General features: G+C 42.8%; 1 pseudogene; it reads left to right on the forward strand.

Annotated features, from left to right (window-relative positions):
* The first annotated feature begins 737 nt into the window (after window positions 1-737).
* The window catches only part of LOC144602903 (uncharacterized), a 54,987-nt pseudogene continuing 33,185 nt past the window's right edge, over window positions 738-22,539 (forward strand).

Genomic DNA, 22,539 nt, shown 5'->3' on the forward strand with positions numbered 1-22,539 from the left:
ACTTTCCACTTTGCTCAATACTCCAGCATCTGCAGTTCCCTGTATCTCCTTTCTTTTACTTCACTTTGACAGAAAGACATTCAGAAACAATTGAAATCCCACCGCAATCTCGCTCTACGTTAATTATATACCTAAATGACAACCGAAGTGTTCAATGACTTAATCTGCACTGTGTATTTCGAGTTTCCTATTTATCAAGTCGGAAATAGCATAGATACACCATTGAATTAAATAATTGAATGGAAAGTAATAATATGGTAAAGATAAAACAAGGTTATTTTGCAAATTTATCTGCCCAGCGGTGGCCAGTTGCCTTGGCACGCTGTGATAATTGGCAACACAAAGCAAAAAATTGCCAAATTGTCGAACGAATGCGCATGCTTATGCATTGATAAATATTAAAAGCATTGGACAAGTATTTAACCTGATGAAAAACAAAAGTGCCCATGAGCACAATCAGTATACTTAATTAGAGTAACTTAGTCAATTGTAGCTGCTCATTTCCATGAAAGAAAATAGCGACATATTCTCAGCTGCCGAAAACTGTTCGGACTAAACCAACAACGTGTATGGGGACGTTCTGATCTCTGCCAAGAGTGTAAACCACAGCCCGTAGGAGACAAAACACAGAAACATCTGCAAATAAGTCCGTGACCTCCGAGAAAGCAAGCAAATGACGAGGGTACCTGGATCTTTTTGTGAATGGACGTGCCCGGGAAGCGACACGGCGGCGCAGAATGGAAGCTCCCGCGAGACGCATCGGAGTCGTGCAAGAGCGAACCCGACGGCCGAAGCAGAGCCGTGCTAATGCGGCCCCGATGGCCTGCTCAGAGCCATGCAAAAGCGGACCCGGCAAACGGCCGAGAATAAGGACCGGACCGCCGCCGAGAACGAATACCCGGCAGCGGCGGGCCTGGTTTACTACTTCTGAGACGCGGAAGCAAGGTCGAAAGCCATGTAGACAAGAGAGTCGAGGAGAGAACCACTGGCGGCGGATGCGTGGAGTGGTCCGGTAGGACAAGGACCAGATTATTGCCCCCAGCGGATCCAAGGTCCGCTGCCGGAAGCGCACCCCGGGACACGGTGGCGGTAGCGCGAGGAAAGGCGTGATTGAACGCAGGCCTGCAGCAGCCATAGGCTGACCTGAACTTACCTGGGTCCGGGGTTATCCGGTTATTCCAGCATGTGGACCGGACTTTGAACGTTTATTGGTAAATGGCGCCAAAATATGGCGCTCGTGCAAGTGTGCGTTGTGCAAAATTATTTCTTTGTGCTGTGTGGCAATAAAGAACCATTGAAAACCGGTGCTGTGAGGCTGCATAACCAGCACTGTTCCCAGCAGACCAGTCATCAATAACAGCTAATAACACACAGAAAACTGATGACAATTTAAGCATCTTTGATTTATAGTGAATGACCTCTTGCTCTCTTGCTATCCACTCTGCTGCTGTACCACTGTAAATTGACTCGGTGTGGGATGAATAAAGGAATATATTGTAATGTAAAAAAGAAGCATTTCTCGTAGACCAGGTCAAATAGTGCTGAATAAAGGTAAATAAAGTAAAGCGAAAGCCGTGCCAATGAACACGATATCTTTCCCGCTCCAGCTCCAGGCAAGAAAATGCAGTTAGTTTGTACCGCAAATAGAAGTAAAATTGGTGCGTATGTGACTGTTTTATTTCTCCTAGCTAGTCGATGATTTTGTTTGAGTAATATCCGTTTCTGTATTTCAACCGTTACAATTTTCATCGATGATACCCGCTGCTTACTTCTACTTCTTCTGCTTTCTGCTGCACAACCGCCAACAGCTGGGCTATCTCGTGCAGGTACTACACCAGATAGAAACATAACATAACATAACATAACATATACATAACATAACATAACATAACATAACAACACTTTATTGTCACTCGGCACAACACCGAGCGAAATTTCAGCAGTCACACAAAACACAGCAAAAAAGAAAAGAACACAGGACACCCGACCCCAACACAAACATCCATCACAGTGACTCCAAACACCCCCTCACTGTGATGGAGGCAACAAAACTTCCCCTCTCCTCCCCCCGCACCCACGGACAGGCAGCTCGACCACTACCGAGGCAAACGACACGCACAGCCCCCGCAAGGGGATGGAAGGCCCCCGGCCGAGCCGCCCCGGGCACCGAAACGTCCCACAGCCACACCGGGCGATGTTAAGTCCAGCGGCCAAGCCGCACCGGGCACTGAAACGTCCCGCGGCCGCACCGGGCGATGTTAAGTCCAGCGGCCGAGCCGCACCGGGCACCGAAACGTCCCGCGGCCGAGCCGCACCGGGCACTGAAACGTCCCGCGGCCACACCGGGCGATGTTAAGTCCAGCGGCCGAGCCGCACCGGGCACTGAAACGTCCAGCGGCCGAGCCGCACCGGGCACTGAAACGTCCAGCGGCCGAGCCGCACCGGGCACTGAAACGTCCCGCAGCCGAGCCGCACCGGGCACTGAAACGTCCCGCGGCCACACCGGGCGATGTTAAGACCAGCGGCCGAGCCGCACCGGGCACCGAAACGTCCCGCGGCCGAGCCGCACCGGGCACTGAAACGTCCCGCGGCCACACCGGGCGATGTTAAGTCCAGCGGCCGAGCCGCACCGGGCACTGAAACGTCCCGCAGCCGAGCCGCACCGGGCACTGAAACGTCCCGCGGCCGCACCGGGGGATGTTAAGTCCAGCGGCCGAGCCGCACCGGGCACTGAAACGTCTCGCGGCCGAGCCGCGCCTGCGATGTTAAGGCCCACAGCCGAGCCGCGCCGGCGATGTTAAGGCCCACAGCCGAGCCGCGCTCCGGGGAAGAGACCCAATAAAAGAAAGGTTTCCCCCCTTCCCCCCGCCCCCGCCCCCCACACCCCCCCCACCACCACACATACACAGCCAAAAACAGAAACAAAAACCATCCCAACACCGACACAAACAAAAAAAAAGAAAAAAAGACAACAGACTGCCAAGAGAGCCGCAGCCGTCATCAAGCATTCAGTTTTACAAAACAGAAAATGTGCACGCTATTCTCTGTTATAGTTTACAATAAATGCTGGTAACACACAAATATCATCAAGATAAGCAAAGGTTTGTACATTGGCCAATGCACACAATTGCGCCTTAGTATGAGAGTATCAGTTTTAATCTATGGTGTGAGAAGAATTCCATTCTCTTATTTTTCTTTTCCCATGACGATCATCCTTAATTCGAAACTCTTTCTTTTGATTTTAGTCTTTTACTTTTATTTCATCATATTAGTTGATCATTTTTGCCCTCCTTAAACAATTTTGAAAGTTGCGTGCAAGCTGTGAAATTGCGATTCTAATCACAAACAAGGATCATCGATTAACGTAAATAACTTTATGAACGGTTTAACAGAAAACAGGTCGATATCCTTTCCAATCCACCCATGTCACCGTGCAAACCCAGAAGAAATAAACGGGTCTCCTCCAGTGCCATAGTGAGGCCCACCGGAAATTGGAGGAGCAGCACCTCATATTTCGCTGGGGAAGCTTGCAGCCGAGCGGTATGAACATTGACTTCTCCAACTTTTGATAGTCCCTCTGTCCCTCCCTGCACCCTCCCCCCTTCCCAATGCTCCCTCTATCTTCCTGTCTCCACCTATATCCTTCTTTTGTCCCGCCCACCTGTCATCAGTCTGAAGAAGGGCTTCGACCCGTAACGTCACCCATTCCTTCTTTCATGAGATGCTGCCTGACCTGCTGAGTTACTCCAGCATTTTGTGAATAAATACGAAAACATAAGGTTAGTTATCAATAGCGCAATAATGCAGAAGTTACTTAATCAGCTCATGCCATAAAAACAGTCTTTCCAACTTCAGTGTATAAATAAAATGAAAATACTTGTTACGCAAAATTGGAGGAAATCGTTGTATGTCACATAGTTCATTATTAGAAGAATAAAAAAAATAGATATTCAATAGATATTACAAAATAACGATGAAGATTGAGCCAAATGAAATCCGAAAAAGAAAAAGAAGATACATCTTTTTAACATTCTTCACCATAAAATCCTTAGATTTAACGTATTAAAATGAAAATCAGTGGAGGAAATGTGTCAGCATTTCTAGTTCCTTTTATTCTCCATTTGGAACGGAAGGGAAGTTACCATGAATGTTACCGTTCTTCGTTTGATACAGTTAATACATTACTTTCTGGCACATGCGAACATTTAACGTCAAATATGTTGCAAATCGGATTCGTATCTGATGAATCACTTCAGTGGAATTTGTTGGCTGACATGTGTGTGGAATTGCAGTTGTGATCATAATCACCGTTGGTCAGATTGCTCGCGATTTACAAACGAAGTTCATTGGAAGAATGAGGTATATGCATTTACTTTTCCCGTTATAATTCTTGCCGCTGAAACAGACGTGAAAATCGACGCTGATACAAATACAGTGGATTATGTAAGCGATATAACTGTCCTATACTTATGTTATGGTAAGCATAAGGGCTGTTTTGCTGAATTATTTTTCTCTCTGCATTGTTCTACTCAGCGGCAGCTTCTAATTTCAACGCATGTTTCCATTGATTAATTTTCTAATAAAGGTAAACAAGAGTAATAACGGTATTGCAGTCTCTTTGCTTCGAGAGCATATTTTAAATATATATAGCCCAGAAAACATATCTTTCCGTTTAGGCCTACAAAAATCCATTTGCATGAAAAAAAAATCCTCATCTCCTTTTGGTTTCTATGCTTGCCTAGTCTAGTTTAATTTAGATTAATTTAGAGATACAGCGCAGAAACGGGCCCTTCGATCCACCTGGTCCGCGCCGACCAGCGATCACCGCACACTACCGCTACCCGACACCCTCGAGAGACAAATCACAATTATACCAAGCCAATTAGCCTACAGACCTGTACGCCTTTGGGCGTGGGAGGAAACCGGATATCCCGGAGAAACCACACGCAGGTCACGGAGAGAACTTAAAACCTCCGTGCAAACAACACCCGTAATCCGTATTGCACAGAGGTCTCTGGCGCTGGAAGGCAAGAACTCTACCTCTGCGCCATCGTGCCGCCCAACATTTGCCTATTCACTAAAAACACAAACTAAGGAAGAGAACCATAACATCTCCATTATAACGGGACAAACACATTTTCATTTCTACACAGCAATGGCAGCACCGTCGGATCAATATATCAGCACAGAAACAGAAGATGGCGATCAACATAATGTAGTAGAGCAACACGTTCGAGAAGAGGAAATAAAGGTCAAATCCTTTAATACAAAAGGTACTTGAGTGAGTGGAAGATTAACTCCGATTTGTTAAAGTTCCTTAATATTTTTCGTGCAATTTTTTCAAATGCATCAGTTGCAGTTTCTATTTTAAGATATTTTGTTAATAACGTCCAGAGAATCTGGAAATAATAATCAAACAGTGTTCATCAAAACACAACAAAGCAGGTTCTAAAAGATAACTTGGTCCATAGTCCATAGAGTAATGTGTCGAGTTGTCTCAGTTTGCAATGATAATTTGAACAGCGTGCGAAAAGTCAGCGATGAAAGATGAAAGATCGAACTCTACCCCATGAATACACCTCCAGTTACTTAGTAACTGAGCAAATATAGTTATTATAAAGACTAAATTGTCACACTCACCTCCCAACACGATTTCTCCGATGCGCTTCTGATTTCAAGAATGCTTGCTTTCACGTATGTTGTTCATCGTGAGATTGGTTTTAAGTTTTTTATCCTCATCCACCAAATAGATCGCGCAATTATGCCCAATGGTCATGCTAAGCAAGATTCCTCTCTGTACAAAATACTCCCAATGCATAGTTTTCAATATACATTCAATGCATCAAAGTACACCCCTACAAGCATTTTGTTCGTTTAGAAGGATTGGCTTCAATGATACACGCGAGAACATCAATAAACAGCATTGTCATTGTTTTTACTTTGTTAGATTTGTCCTTACATCTTAACGTAAATATAACAAACTTGATGAATGAGATCGAATTGCAGTTGGCGACTCACCAACATCATCATACGTCAAAGCGGCGAAGAGATGTCAAAATTAAGTTACTAACCTTTAATCGATCAATTAATTTTTACGTCTATTTCAGAAAACTGGAATCAAGAAGGGAATGTCTTGCACATAATTTATGTCCCTCAGCTTTCCTTAGACATTAACCTACGCATTGGTATATTATGAGATCTGAAAATTTCACTTTGTTTGGAAACTGTAATCATGTAAAAAGATGGAAAAAATAATAACTCTTTTACCGAGTGAAGCGCTCATTTTAATTATTTTGCCCAAAGTATTTTCTGACCTTCTCAAAATGTCTAGAATTTCTTTTCGTGTTGTTACATTTAACTTCTGAATTCGTTTTTTGTTAGTGATCGGTAATTATGTGAGCAGCCCTTTTATATTCGATTCCCATTCAATTTCGTCATAACGTAATACCTTGGTTATGGCGTTCGAATTTTGCGGAAAAAAGTGAAATGTTGGCTTCGTCGAGGCTCGATCCTCAATTTCATTGTGCATTTTAATCCTGAGCACGTTATAACGAATTATGGCATAACACCCAGTCATCCGAAGGTGCTTTCAGTAAATATGTGATGTTGGACTTTCATTATATGCTGGATAACTTCAGAGTTTATGTTCATCAGTAATAGGAGTAGCATTAGGTCATTCGGCCAATCAACTCAACCCGACAATTCAATCATCGTTCATCTATCACTTCCTCCAAACCCCATTCCCCTGCCTTCTCTCCATAACCCTTGACACCCGTTGTGATCTAAAACCTATCTATCTCTGCCTAAAAAAGTATCAATTGCTTTGGCATCCACACCCTTTAATGGCAATCAATTCGACAAATTAATCACTCTTAAAGATAACTTAAAGATAACAACTTAAAGATAAAACTCTCACCGTTCCTCAAAACAATATTTTCTTTACCCTGTTAACAATGAATCGCCTTTTCTAATTGACGCTCGTAATTAAAATGACGTTATAGACAGTAGCAGCCAAAGACTCTGTGTCGTTATGAAAGATAAACTTACTTTGGAATGCAATACTACCCCATATGTTGATACCGATGATAATACGAGATGATAAAAGTAATGTTAATATCCAGATTTATCGTTTTGCACTGTGAGCAATGATTGTAATGTGAGCAATGACAAATGCAAATTCAGTATCCTCGCTTTAATGGATAGAACTACTAAGGCGTTTGGGCACAACATTCAAGTGTAATATCTGATCATTACAGATATCGCAGACTTGGTGAACAGTTTAAAACATGCAGGTAAGATGCAACGGAAAATGTCACCAATGCAGGGGCATAGATTAAAATATTAGTGATACTTTCATAATGTGTTTGCGTTTCTATGCTAACATTTTGTTAACGTTCTCCGTGTGCATAAATCATGGTAGCATTCAAGTCACAAGAAAGACTTCCCAACAGATGGCCAACTAGCTGCAGACAATGGCAACCGATTGTCTAGCCCTATATCATAGTAAGATCAATACGAAAGGTGTAATGTACAGCTTTCCCACCAGGTGGCGCCGTACGATTGCAGCCTCGCCAACAGCCTGCCTCGACCTTTTCTTTTTTTTTTTTCGTATTTAGTCTGTTGATAGATGTATGCTCCAGTTTATCTTTAGTTTTGTATGATGTAGGGATTGGAGGAGGGGGACAGGGGAAAACTTTATTTTTCTATTTCCTCGACAGAGATGCGACTTTTTCCATATAGTATCTCCGTCCGTACTGCGGCCTAACATGATGGAGCTGGCGGTCATTTGCTGGGGATGGACTTCGGGATCTCCAACGGCGGGAGTCTGCGAACTTAACATCATGGAACTCGCGGTCCCTTTGTCAGGGATCGAATTCGGGAGCTCCAACCGCGGAAGCCTGCGGACTTAACACCGTGGAGCTTGGCTAGGGAGCGACTTGCGGAAGCTTCGGTCGCCCCGACGCGGGAGAAAAGCGCGGAAGGTGATTATACGGTATTGCCTTCCGTTCCCGTGCGCTATGGTGGGTGATTATGTTAATTTTTATGTAGTTGTGTGTCTTGGTGTTTTTTTGGTATGAAGGTGTGACTGTATGGAAAATCAAATACTTTGTATATTTTTATATACTTCGCTAATAACTTATTTACAATTTCAATACATGGTAATCAAGGCCCTCATCGCCAGGGAAGGGAAAAGCATATCTGGAGGACTGCTGACATTCTTTCGTCCCTGTGTATTCTTTTCTTTCAGAAGTTGCACTTATCGTCAAGGAGAAAGGTGCGTTATTATACAACCCGAAAAGACTGCGGATGATGAAATAACAAATTATTCGATCTTAGCGAGTCAGGCAGCATCTGTAGAGGAAATTAATCAGCAGAAGTGTCGCGTCCTGAACATCAGCAGTCTGCAGAAAGATTAGGTCCAGAGATGCCGCCTGTCTATTTCCTGCATAGGACGCCCTGAATTCCTGCTCTGCGCCTGATTGTTTGATTTGAAGCAGATGTTCTGTTTTTGCCTCTCTCATGGTACACAACAACGTCTATGGGTTATTTGAACCAACACAATAAATCATGGAGTGTTACTTATATTGAAAAGCCTTGATTGTTATTTCTCAGAATTCAAATCTTTGAAGCAAACTTTACAAATTACACGTGAGTAATAACTTACATAACCCCAGAACATGTGAAATAAGACTTTGCCATGTATGTATTTTCTACTGCCAAATGTGCCCTGTTCGTGAAAAAATAAAGTCAAATAGCGAAATGTTCCACTTTATTTTCGCTATTGCTTGAATAGTCTTAAATTACATTCCAATATTGCGATGCCGGGAATATATGGAATAAACAATTAATTAAATCTCATGATTTTTTATTCGGGAGTATTTCGTTCAAGTCTTCCAAATATTAATATAGTTATATTTGCTTTCACAATGATGAATAGATGTTATCATATCATTTGCATTTTTGTACAACAGAAGAAAGCCTAAAACAACGAGATAAAGGTAAAAGTGAGCGCTTCATAATTGTCCAAATTAAAGTAAAAAGCTTACGTGTTCCTAAATTTACTGAGAATATATTATATGATTTCAGATATTTTCACGGACCTCACGTGTTAAATGATCACCAAGATCAAGTGTCTGCTTTCCCATTTGTGTTTCCTTGCATATACTTCATCATAGTCACCAGGATCCGCCTTCTTTCTGGCTACAGACATCCACCCATCCATTATTTTTAACATCCCATTGATTGATGTTTCTATGTTCCCCATTATCGGAACTATCTGGGTAGGATAGGAACTAAACACCAACTGTCAGTGAATAATCCATTAAGATTACCGGAATTTCCAGCATCCGATTCGGGAATAATTGACGTAGTGCGATATATAAGCAAGTTTGCTTGTATATCCGCAAGTTCCTATGATTTGCATGGTATTTGCCATAATTATGATTAACAATGCATGCAATAATTTCATTGTTCTACCTGGGACATATGACAATAAAACACTCTTGACTCTTGACAATGAATTGTAAACGTCAAATAGTGTAATTAACCGCAAAATACTGGCAAGGAATGTTTAATCTATTTATCCTACTGGACATGGCAAAGCGCTTTTAATATTGCCGTTGATATTCTGCAATTTGCTGATAGATATTCCTGGCATTCGAAAATAGAGTTTCAAGTCCTCACCATCAATTGATTCCCATTAATTTAGAGTGCTAACTTCCGCTGGTAATGGGCCTTCTGTATCACGCGGTAGGACTCACGGACTACCTGATTTAACACAAACATTTACGACTGAATTTGCAGTGAACCATTGTAGGCGTCAACGGGCTACTCATTTATAGACCTCCGTTATTTGCGATTTATTCTCCGGCAATATCAAACGTTAAATTAGAAAAATATCTGTTGTTTTTATTAATGATAACATAGTTATAATAAGGGACGAAATACCAATATGGTCCTGATCTTTCATTGCACGTTCGAACAATTGGAAGTAATTTTTAAGACACTAATATGAGGGCCCAAATTATGAGGGAAACAAATTAATACGCTGTATCCTTATTGCATTACTTAAGGTTCATCGCCTAGGATGTAACTGATACTGAAGATATATATTTTTTCACGAGAACAGAGAAAATCAAGGATGTATTTGGAATTGAGTAGAATGGGTAAAATTAACTTTGTGTCTTAATGCCTTATTAACAGACGCTTTAAGAACTCGAAGGAATCTTACTACAGCCGGTAAGTGTTTAGGCTTGGCAATACTAAAGAGCAGAAAAAGTGCTCGGAGTGATCACCTAATTCTGCTAACTTGCACGGGCATTTATTTCAATGGCATCAGTTTAACAAGCTTGCGCCACGTGTTTACGCCTTATGGTGGTTTCTAATCTTTTACCGGCTTAGAGATTCCAATGCCTAGTAAATATCTATATGGAGGCATAAAGTTTAAGTGAACGTTTCGGATCGAGACTCTGCATCAGGAACAAGAGATAACTGCAAATGTTGACAGGTGCTAACAATAGGAAACTGTCTTATGAAGTTTGCAGGTGATACGTGGAGCCAAATGGACACGTATGATTAGCTCAATGAACCAAGAGCTTGAACGATAGGGTAGTGCTTAGTAATTAATAGGTGAAGCCAGATGGGGAGGAGATGATAGTCAGAGGTTGGGTAGAGATGGAAAAGGAGAACAGAAGAAAATTCGATAAATTGGAATAAATCAGATACACAGGAGAGTGTACGTAGAAGAACGTCAGGGACAAGGGTTACCTAAAACTTAAATATACAATATGGCCGGCATTGGTTTGTGAGTCATACATTGTGTTGCGCACTGGCTAAATTGCCACAATAGGTATTTCGCTGAAGACCATGCTATTGCTGTGAACGTCTTATCTACCACATTTACACTGCCCGCCCAAGTGGTACAAACCTTGCCTAATTCTGTATAATGAACAAATATTGCTTTCTGACTTAGTCCATGTTAGATTTGCACATATGAAATGTTGCTCAAATTAATCGCTAAGGTGCAAAAGCAATAACTCATCAGGACTATCAATTTAAAATGGCGAATCTTCAAAACACTCAGCAGTCTATATAGCAATATATATATATATTGCAGCTGCCTCGAATGAGACAGGAGATTCAGACTGTTGTGGGTAGTTTTGACAAAGATCCTGGCAAGTTAAAGGAAAATGTTGAAAATGAGATGCGTCTTTAAAATAACACTCCGCGGACAGTCCTGAAGATCTCGTCCAAGCAGAAAGCGCAGTCAACTATTTCTTCAAAGAAGAAATATCAGTACCAGACGCTGGTCAAAATAGTGTCAAAAGAAGCAGTCATTTGTACAAACTAGATCCTGTGCTGGATGATGGACCTCTGAGAGTAGGTGTTCACCTGAATAGACAAGCGATGACTGATGAGGCCAAACATCCTATTATACTCTCGAAGGACCTTCACACATCAACACTACTGTTACGACATATCCATGCACAGGTCGGATATGGAGGAAGAAATCATATGCGGTATTGCCTCCGTAAAAGAAACTGGATTATCATAGCTAACTCCGCTGCAAGAAAGGTCATAACAGACTTTGTTGTGTGTAAAGGACGGGCGGGGAAGAGTTGGGGAACAAAAAGTGGCAGACCTGCCCCTGGAGAGGATTCTACCAGACAAGACTCAATTTAAAGATGTAGGTGTAGACTACTTCGGTCCTATAGAGTTCAAGAGAGGATGAAGTCTTGTTAAAAGTTATTGTCACCTGCATGGGAAGCAGGGCAGTACATCTTGAAGTTGCATCTACAGTTGACACGGACTCCTGCATCCATGCATTACGAAGATTCATCTGTCGACGAGGTCAAGTTTCATCTTTAAGATCAGACAATGGCACAAATTTTATTGGAGCGGAAAGAAAATTTAGAGAAGCACTCAATAGCTTGAATCAGGACAAGATCCGGAGTGCTTTGCTTCAGCGAGGGATAAGGTGGTACTTTAACCCTCCAGCATGATTCTATCAAGGCGGTATTTATGAATGATTGATCCGCATGGTTTCGCTCTGCCATTAGCCAACAACCTCTGGAAGATGAAGGTTTGCAAACTTTAATTTGTGACGTTGAAGCAATTTTAAATGATCGACCCATTATCAAGAGTTCTGATGGTCGATTGGACCTGAAAGCCCTCACACCAAACCATATTCTTCATATCATATCATATCATATATATACAGCCGGAAACAGGCCTTTTCGGCCCTCCAAGTCCGTGCCGCCCAGCGATCCCCGTACATTAACACTATCCTACACCCACTAGGGACAATTTTTACATTTACCCAGCCAATTAACCTACATTTTTTAATACCAAGCCAATATTACCTCCTGGACTCTTTTTAAAGAAGACTTGCACATTAAACGCAGATGGAAACAGGTGCAATGTATCGCAGATCTCTTTTGGAAATGGTGGGCACAAGAATACTTGCCTCTAATCCAAGAACGGCATCGGTGGTCGAAGGTAAAATAAAGCGTTGTTCCAGCTGACATTGTTGTGGTGGCTGATTCCACTGCACCACGAGGCTCCTGGCTAATGTGCAGAATATTGAAGACCATACCAGATGCACAAGGTCTTGAGCGTCCAGTTCAATTCAGACTAAGAGCAACTGCTTGGAAAGAACGATAACAAACATATGTCTGCTCCAATAAGCTGAGACCTAAGTGCAGCAAAGACCGGTGACCGTAAAGATAAGGAACAGCAGAAGCTTAGATGCCAACACATAGCACATACATTTTGTTTTGATAATGTGTAAAGTTTTATGGCTCCTTTTTGATGTTTATTGGTAATTGTTTCATTATATTCGTAGAACTATCAGGGACCCCTTTGTCGTGGCCATTTATGTTTAGGCTACGTGCTGCTGGCATATTATATTATATTGTCCAGATATATCTTGCGGTATTATTTTGAACACTTGGGGGCGGTCATTAGATGCACATGGTGGTGTATATATATATGGGGATTGGGGACAGGAAGTGGCAGGCGCAGGGAGGGCGAGCATATAGTTCTCACTAGACTATGGGCAGAGCAGCCAGCTACAACTTGCATGCAGAATAAGGAAAGCCTGGTATGTTCATCTCGTTGTTTGTAGAACTACTTCAATACACAACCAAATAAACTGGATATAACGACTGGAAGATCTGTTCTATTATTTCTGCGTAAGATCACTCCTACTTCCTATGTAGTGATGGCAAGTGGAAAAGGTGTCACTGGAAAAGTCGGAAAGTTGCCATGACATCCTCAATTGCTCGTAAAATAAAATGCAGAAGCGTAGGAGTAAAATATATCGACTATAGATTCTGCAAGAAATAAGCTCAGGCAGATCATGACTGGGAGGTATACGTGAAATATTTATATATGGCTGAGTCCGCTATCCTTGCGAGCTCTATCGTGTTCAAAGTTGGCATCGACGTTCATTGCATCGTTGTATTCATATCTGGTCACCAGCCCTTTAGGGACATGGAGTATATCTGCATTTCGCTGATCGGATGTGTATGTGTGTGTGCGTGTGTGTGTGTGTGAGAGAGTGTGCGTGTGTGGGGGGAGGGGAGGGGGTCAGTCCTCTCTGATCTCCATGGATTGGTATTGAAACACCATGTTCGAAACAGGCTGGAGGTGAAAAATTAGTCTAATTTACCTGTGCTGGAATATGGAGTAGAGCGGACAGATTAATGCCAGGCTAAAGTCGATCTGTTTTAGTTTAAAAAAACCTTGGAGATACAATCCATAAGGTGAAATGTTATTGAAGGCTTATTTTCGAACCTTTCATTCCGTAAATGTTTAAATTCATTGGCCCTTACCGGATAATATAATTACTAGTATATACTTGTTTTTTTCTCCATATTTGTTATTGTTGAACCCCCTTTGAGCTATTACTTAAATAAATCTAGTTGGCACGGGCGCATCAAACGATGGCTGGGTAAATTGACAGAAAAGATTTGCCTTTGCGCGTTCGGAACTCTGAACGAGGCGCAAGTAGCTGGGAGGCTATTGTGGCACATTTAGTTCAGAGATACAGCGCGGAAACAGGCCCTTCGGCCCACCGAGTCCGCACCCACCAGCGATACACGAAAACTAACACCATCGTGCACAAACTAGGGACAATTTACACATACACCAAGCCAAGTAACCTACAAACTTGTACGTCGTTGGTGTGTGGGAGGAAGCCGAAAATCTCGGAGAAAACCCATACGGTCACGGGGAGCACGTACAAACTCCATACAGACAGCACCCTTAGTCCAGATCGAACCTGGGTCTCTGGCGCTGCAAAGCTGTAAGGCAGCAACTCCACCACTGCGCCACCTTGGCCACTGTGCTTATTAAGCTGACCTCGGAAAGGGACCGACAGCTAAATGATGCAACACAGGCTTAGAGGACATTTACAGTCTAATAGCGTGCCGTGGGAAGTAGGGGGAAAGGACAATGAGTCCAGCAGCTATATTGCTCTCAGTTCAACATCATCTGATGTTGATTGTAGATGATTAGCCATGATCACAATGAATGGCGGTGCTGGCTGGAAGGGCCAAATGGCCTCCTCCTGCACCTATTTTCTATGTTTCTGTTTCTCTGTTTCTGTCTGCCCTGACAATTGCAGCGACAAAGAGAGAACACGCTCATTATTGACTGCTCGGAAAATACACATTTTTTCCAAATGTTTATCTCCCGTGCCCTATGTCTCCTTATTACTAATTTAATTAAAGGTGTTAATGACTGTTCACATTCGTTTATTACAGGGACCGATGTTCTCCGCATACAATTCAGTAAAGTATCAATTGTTCTTACTTATTTTCTTTTACGTGCGCTATATCAGATGAACAAAGGAGATTTGTAATTTGTTATCTATCATGAAACACGTAGAGTCGTTGAAAAAGGTGCCCAATAAGCATTTCTCAACAGTATACAATTTAAGATTTGACTCTGCACATAGCGTGTGCTGGATAATAAGCCACCTCTTATATAAACGCTAAATGCGTATTCCCGTGCCTCAATAGATTCCTGAACGTATGGATTTTTAATCTTTTTTACTTTCTATCAGTACGGGTATATTAATGAAACAAAAGAATTTCGCACCATTTTCAACAAAGTCTGAGTTTAGTCGAATTAATTAAATTATCCCACCATTCCATGCAATGTTTTGCAACGTCTCGAAAGAAGGCATTCGCCCTTTTTGCACCAAGAGCTTTTAACTGTCGTGAATTTCTGTCTCCGGCATTTGGACCCCACTATAATCGGAGAAGGCTTTCAGAGATTTAATAGAAAACATTGTTTCCACACACACTCCCGCGCTAGTAAAAGCAGCCCCCACTCTCCTCCCACCCCACACCATACCCTCTCCCCCCAGCGAATGCCCGGAATACAACAAATCACTCCCTCTGAATCGGATCTTTTAAACTCAAGGAGTTCCATGGCTTTATTTTTCCTGTGAACTGCATTGAACTGCAAGGAGGAAAGCTGAATAGCGGCTGGCAATGGGTGAAAGCCTGGAAATTGATAGTGGATATAATTGACGGAGGGATGGATAATGTGCAGATGGGTGGAGTAAGTGACTGATGACCAGAGGTAAAACTGAGACGAATTGTTGCGGATGAAGAAAGAAGAAGAATGAAATGAAAAGCCTGAATGAGGGATATGAATGGAAGAGTGGGAAAAAGGGGATGAAGGCTCCTTCCTTCCCGCGAGAAGCACAAGCCATCAACAGATAATGATTATTCCATACGGTCTTGCCGTGTATATAAAGATTGAATTTCCCATAACATGCATAATTGGATTGATTGGATTCAAAATTACTTTATTTTAGTTAACAAGATCGCTCAAGTCAAAGGTAGCATTTGCATTATTTTACTCCAAATGAGTAGACATTGATTTCAAATATAAATACATATTGTCGGTAAAATAAGAATTTCTATATGGAACGAACGTTTTCTTGAAACTTTTCGGAAATCCTGCTCCTCTATTTATGTTATGGTCACCCCGTGTAATTCAAAACCATCTATCCTCATCCCTGGATGAATGACGAGAAAAAAAAATCACGTTCCATTACGAGAATTTTTTTTTCTCGTCATTCATCCAAGTCAAGTCAAGTTTATTTATCACATACACGTACACGATGTGCAGTGAAATGAAAGTGACAATGCATGCGGATTGTGCACAAAAAAGAATTACATTTACAGCATATAAATAAAGTTAATAAGTTACTATAGTGTAGATAAAATGTAGTCTCTGGCGTTATAAAAGTTGACAGTCCTGATGGCCTGTGGGAAGAAACTCCGTCTCATCTTCTCCGGTTTCACAGCGTGTCAGCGGAGGCGTTTGCCTGACCGTAGCATCTGGAACAGACCGTTGCTGGGGTGGCAGGGGTCCCTCATGATCTTGCTTGCTCTGGATCTGCACCTCCTGATGTATAGGTCCTGCAGGGGGACGAGTGTAGTTCCCATGGTGAGTTCTGCCGAACGCACTACTCTGTGCAGCGCCATCCTGGGATTCGTCCATTCATCGAACGTGACTGCAGGTCAGTTGCTGATTCTGTATCAAATTGCTCCTCCGTGATGCTTTTGCAAGGAGCAGGAGATCAAGAAAACTTGATTGGCAGAAGGGTTAGTTTGCCTGTCGTCCACGTGCCTTCTCACTGTAGTTTCGAAATTTACCATACTTACAATCGAACAAGGTAAGTAGTGGAGTACGGTGTTGACTTTTAAGAATAAAGCATGAACACATCAACGCAATAAGGGTGCAATATTACGGTCTATGCATGCGGGTGAAAATAAACCAGAGCAAAAAAAAGAGTCTACAGACTTTGGTTATTGAGTCGAACTACTACTCGTGGAAAAAAACTGCTTTTATGTCTGGCTGTAGCTGCTTTGACAGTCCGGAGTCCCGTACCAGAGGGAAGGGCTTTAAACATTTTGTGGCCAGGGAGAGAGGGGTCAGAGGTGATCTTGCCCGATCGCTTCCTCGCCGTTGCAGTGTACAGTTCGTCAATGTGGGGAAGGTTGCAGCCAACAACCTTCTCAGCTGATCGAACGATCCGTTGCAGCCTCCGGATGTCGTGCTTGGTGGCTGAGCCAACCCAGACCATGATGGAGAAGGTGAGGACGCACTCAATTATAGCAGTATAGAATTGGACCATCATTGCCCGTGGCAGCTTGTGTTTCCTCAGTTGCCGCAGGAAGTACATTCTCTGATGGGCCGTTTTATCTGTGGAGTCGTTTGTGGCCCCCCATTTAAGGTCCATGGAGATGATGGTTCCAAGGAACTTAAATGACTCCACAGATGTGACTGTGGTGTTGTTGATGGTGACTGGCGGGAGGGGAGCGGGAGTTCTTCGAAAGTCTACAATTAGTTCCGCTGCCTTTAGAGTATTGAGCTCCAAGTTGTTGCGATGGCACCAGGACGCCACTTGTGTCACTACCCATCTGTATGCAGATTCTTCCCCATCCTGGTACAGTCCAATCAGGGTTGTGTCATGCGCAAACGTGTGGAGCATGACAGAGGATTCTGTTGAGGTGCAGTCCTTGGTGTAGAGAGAGTAAAGGAGAGGGAGGAGTACGCAGCCTTGCGGTGCTCCTATGCTGAGGGTCTGCGGGTCCGAGATGTGCTTTCCCAGCCTCACATGCTGCTTCCTGTCTGTCATAAAGTGGATGGTCCACTGACAGAAAGGTCCAGGCACAGTTAACTGGGAGAATTTGGAGTGTACTAGCTCTGGCACAATGGTGTTAAATGCAAACCTAAAGTCCACAAACAGAATCCTGGCAGAGGTCCCTTTTGCGGTCAAGGTCCTGGAGGATGAAGTGTAGGCCTAGGTTGACTGGGTCCTCTATTGGCCCTGAATGCAAACTGCAGAAGGTCCAGCAGGGGGTCTGTGATATATTCCAGCTGGGCCTGCACAAGTCATTCAACGGTCGTCATGACTACAGAGGTCGGTGCGCCAGGCATGTAGTCATTAAGACCAGTGATTCTTGTCTTTTGACGTACATGGGGCAATAGTGGAGTCCTTGAAGCAGGCAGGGACTGTGCAGGCTTGCAGGGACTGGTTGAAAATGTCTGTGTAGATCGGTGCCAGTTGTTCGGCAGAGAGCTTGAGGGTAGAGGGGGATACTTTGTCCGGTCCTTGAGGTTTCCGATATTTTTTGTTTCCTGAATAGCCTCTCCACCTCCGCAATTTCTATTGTTGGAGATGGGGAAGACGCCAGACTGATGTTGGGCAGTGGACGAGGACCCACACTGGAGTCAGGCTGTTAGTATGTGCAAATTGGTGATTGCAGAGGGGTTGGAGTGGCGGAGGGGGCAGTCTTTGCAAACAGGAGTCAGTCTGTGAGTAGGTGTGAATTGCTGCTAGGGGGGTGGGTGGGGAGGGGTCCAGTCTTTTCAGAACGGAGTCAGGCTTTGTATACGTGTGAATTGCTGCATGGGTGGAGTGGGTGGGGAAGGGTCCAGTATTTGCAAACTGGAGTCAGTCTGTGAGTAAATGTGAAGTGATGATTGGGGGGCGAGGCAGTCCCAGGATTATGGTTCTGTTCCTCGAAACTGCAGTAAAACCCGTTCAGGTCGTTGGTCAGCAAACGATTGTCCTAGTGTGAAAGTCAGCTCGACTTATCTCTGAAATAGGTACGCAAAACACAAGACTCAGTTAAATCTTTTACTGAAACACCAAGGTCGGAGAAGACACAGAAACCTGAGTGCACTGTTGTTCACTCAAGCACCTGCTTCTGTCCTCTTAAAGAATACCCCGAATACAGGCAATATTTATACACCTCAAAGCAGCACAAAAAGCACATCCAGTAATTTTCCACAGTTCAGTAATTTTCCAGTGTTGCATGACATCATCTAGTCTTAACAATAACATTGTACAGTTCCCATAGTATAGCTACTTTAATTGTGTTCAGGAGTAAAAAAGGAGTACAGGGGAGTAAAGGGAGTCACATAGTTAAGATGATTAGAGAGGTACCGTTAGGCGATAAGGAGGTACCATAGCATCTAGTTCAGGACATTGGAATGTCTAGAACTCAACAACAAACCCAGAAAAACAACTTCTAAACCTTGGGAAGCAACTTTTTATCTGCAGGTGTCCATGACTGTGAATGACTACCTTGCAAAACCCTGTTTTCATTACAATAACCAAAACAAGCTTTTGTACATAACTTTCTCACAGGCTGCTAAGGTTTCGAACTTCCCAGCACAAATTTCCTCCAAAGTGGCTACAAAATGGTTTCCCCAAAGTTAGCTTCAACACAAGGACCGGGAGGTATTCCTCCGGTAGCTGGTGATGTCTTGCAAGCCCTTCCAAACTGAAATAGAGTAATTAGCTGAGACTTTGCTCTCAGCTTCTCAGAATACCTTTCTTTGGCAGCTCTGATTCTAGGTGTTCTTTGATGTTCTAGGTCGCTATCACTATAGTTAGCAAAATTGAAAAATAATGGTGCATTTTCGATTAACCTAAGAGAGCAAGTTGTTCTGAGATTAATATAAATTTCCTGTTTTCTTTTAGATTTGGAGAAAATTCGTGAAAATTTGGGTATGTGCCAATTTCTCTAAGTGCCATATGCCGTGACCATTACTATAATATGATTATAATCTTAAATATAAGCTCGCAATGGAACAATGGAACAAAGGATACTAATGTAACAATCGGGATGCGCAAAATATATTTTAGCTTTGCCTGTGGCGTTCAAATCCCAAGAAGCAAATTCGTCGAACATCTACTAAAACGCATAATTTCCATTGACTATTAAAAACCTCATGAAGATTGTTGATTGCATTTTTCATATTGACCTTCAAGCGTTACAATATTACAACAGTAATCTGGTACGTTCATTAGGCAGAACCGTCGCCGAATCTTTGTATCATCTTACTTCCCGTTCCATTGATTTTCAAACCATTGTCACTGTTGGTTGTTTATATGTTCCGACCAGTGTGTTTCCCAATAAATTGTCCAATGCCTCGCAAGCTCTGAAGCTAGTCAATAATCACGAAATGTACTGTACACCGCAGGGCCCAGCAGGCTGCGCAATTCTGTCTACCTTGATTTACCGCTCTAACCTGTAAATAACTTAAACTTTGATGAAAGTGCGACTGCATTTTATTTAAACGTTACCACGCTTATACTTGTTTATACAGAAGACCAATTAGAAGAAAAAAACACCGGTAAGCGTCGGCCACAGATACATACAGATGTTTTTGTTTTCATACACTCCTACGTTTATTTTGCAGAATGTGCATATATTCCATAATATTAAAATTAAGAAATATTCATCCGAAAAGCGATCAATGTTTGATAACCGGGGGACATGCATAGTTGTGGATTTCCATCATATTTTCCTTTTGTTTCAACTACGGATGCCGTGTTGATGCAGGTATTTGTTTTAGTTCGGCTTCATAGAAAGATATACCGGGAGGCAGCAGCGGGCCATGTTCCATATTCTATCTGGGCGCGCCTGTGTGTTCTTGCGTATGTGCCTTCGAAAATGCAGTTGTTTGCATGCACTGATATTTTAATGTTTGGCGATAATATTTCACTGCATCCTCTAAACCGAACGACATATCATTGCGTAGTTTCCTGCAATATCATTTAAAGTGATAACAAAAACATCTCTTGTTTGCTTCCAACTGTTGAGGAGGTGTGACTGGAAGTATTGCTCATTTTTAAACGGCAATTACAATTACTACTTAACATTGGCTACGCTTTCCAAGCACACCTTATCTTTTCTAAATTCCGTCAGGTGTTAATTTTGGGGGAATTCCCTCAAAGAAGCTAAATATCGTGGACATGTTGTGAACAGCGCAAAATATTTTGAAAATATGCGATTTGTAGCTATTTTTTATGGATATATTGCTAATAGGTAGAAACCTGCTGATTTCAGGTGATGATTCCTGAGAAAGATGTGGAGGGGGATTGCTTGTCCAGCATACCTCTTGTTTCGCCAGTCGATGCTACTTTACCTTACGTTGGGGCTTGCTGCTGCTTTTTTTGGCCGCCAATCCCACAGTTTCTTGGAAACTGCGGAGAGTGCATCAATCCCTCTCATTCGAGATGAGTCATTGACCTCATTGGAAAATTGCATTTTGTTTCCTACTGCTTATATTTACCTAAACTTTGGTTAATTATAACATCTCTCAGTATTTCAAAGTAGTGTTGTAGAGCTGTTTCGTTTTAGAAATATTTCTGATCCTCAAAATATTCAAAATGATCAAACACCTTTAAAAAACCGTAATAACAAAGAATAGCGGATTTGAAATGCTGGCAACACGATGTGCAGTGGTCAGAGACCTGGGTTCGATCCCGACCACGGGTACTGCCTGTACGGAATTGGTACGCTCTCCGCGCAATGAACGTGTGGGTTTTCACCGAGATCTTTGGGTTCCTCCCGTACTCCAAAGACATACAGGTTTTAAGGTTGACACAAAAAGCTGGAGTAACTCAGCGGGACAGGCAGCATCTCTGGTGCGAAGGAATGGGTGACGTTCTTCGGTTTAAACCAGCATCTGCAGTTCCTTCTTACACAGGTTTAAAAGTTAAATCGCTTGGGTTTGTATACTTGCTCTTAGTGTAAATTGTTTCCAGTATGTATCGTGTGTAGGCTTGTGTAAATATGCGAGGATCATGGGCGGTGCGGACTCTGTGGGCCGAAGGCATGTTTCCATGCTGGATTTCTCAACTAAATTAAACGTGCAGAACAGGGATATAAATATTCACTCTATGTGACATATTCACCTTATTTGCCTGACATGTAAACCCGACCTCTGTGCCAGCGGTATCTTCAAAAATCGCAAAACAAGAACTGGAATTTTCCCAGCAACTCTATTGGATTGCTCCGATGGAATGTCTGCATTACACGATCATAAATGGCCATCCAATTTTCCGAAATATTTTTTATCTTCAAATTTGTTGAATAGACATTTCCATAAAATATAATACAGCATTAAAATACTCAATTTTCCTTTCCAGAACTGAACAATTTTCAAGAAAGAGGTAAATAATTCATCGTGCCTTTCTCATGTTCGAAGTGCTAATGTATTGCCGAATTTGAGAATATGTGGTTGACATTCGGTTTACGGGATCTGCCTAGCCTTTAAGCATCTGATGATGAAACACCTTGCAACAGTATTATCTATCCCTTTGGGTGAAGCTAATATTTCATATTCCTATTCCGTACGGTATTCCTTGAACCTCCTCCAATCCCATCTAATGTATCTGCGGTTCCAGGTGTGGATTCCTGCTTATCGGCGAGACCAATCGCAGACTCGGCGATCGTTTCGCTGAACACCTTCGCTCAGTCCGCCCTGGCATCCACGAACTCTCGGTTGTCAAACACTTCAACAATCCTTCCCGTTCCCATGCTGACCTTTCTGTCCTGGGCCTCCTCTATTGTCAGGCTGGGGACAAATGCAATTGGGGGAACAGCACGTCATATTTCGCTTGGACAGCTTACAACCGAGAGATATACATTTTCATTTCTCTAAACTCACGTAGCCCTTCCATCCGTGCTCTCTCCGTCCGTCGCCCACTGT

The sequence above is a fragment of the Rhinoraja longicauda genome, chromosome 19 (assembly GCF_053455715.1).
Source record: "Rhinoraja longicauda isolate Sanriku21f chromosome 19, sRhiLon1.1, whole genome shotgun sequence".
Taxonomy (NCBI): domain Eukaryota; kingdom Metazoa; phylum Chordata; class Chondrichthyes; order Rajiformes; family Arhynchobatidae; genus Rhinoraja; species Rhinoraja longicauda.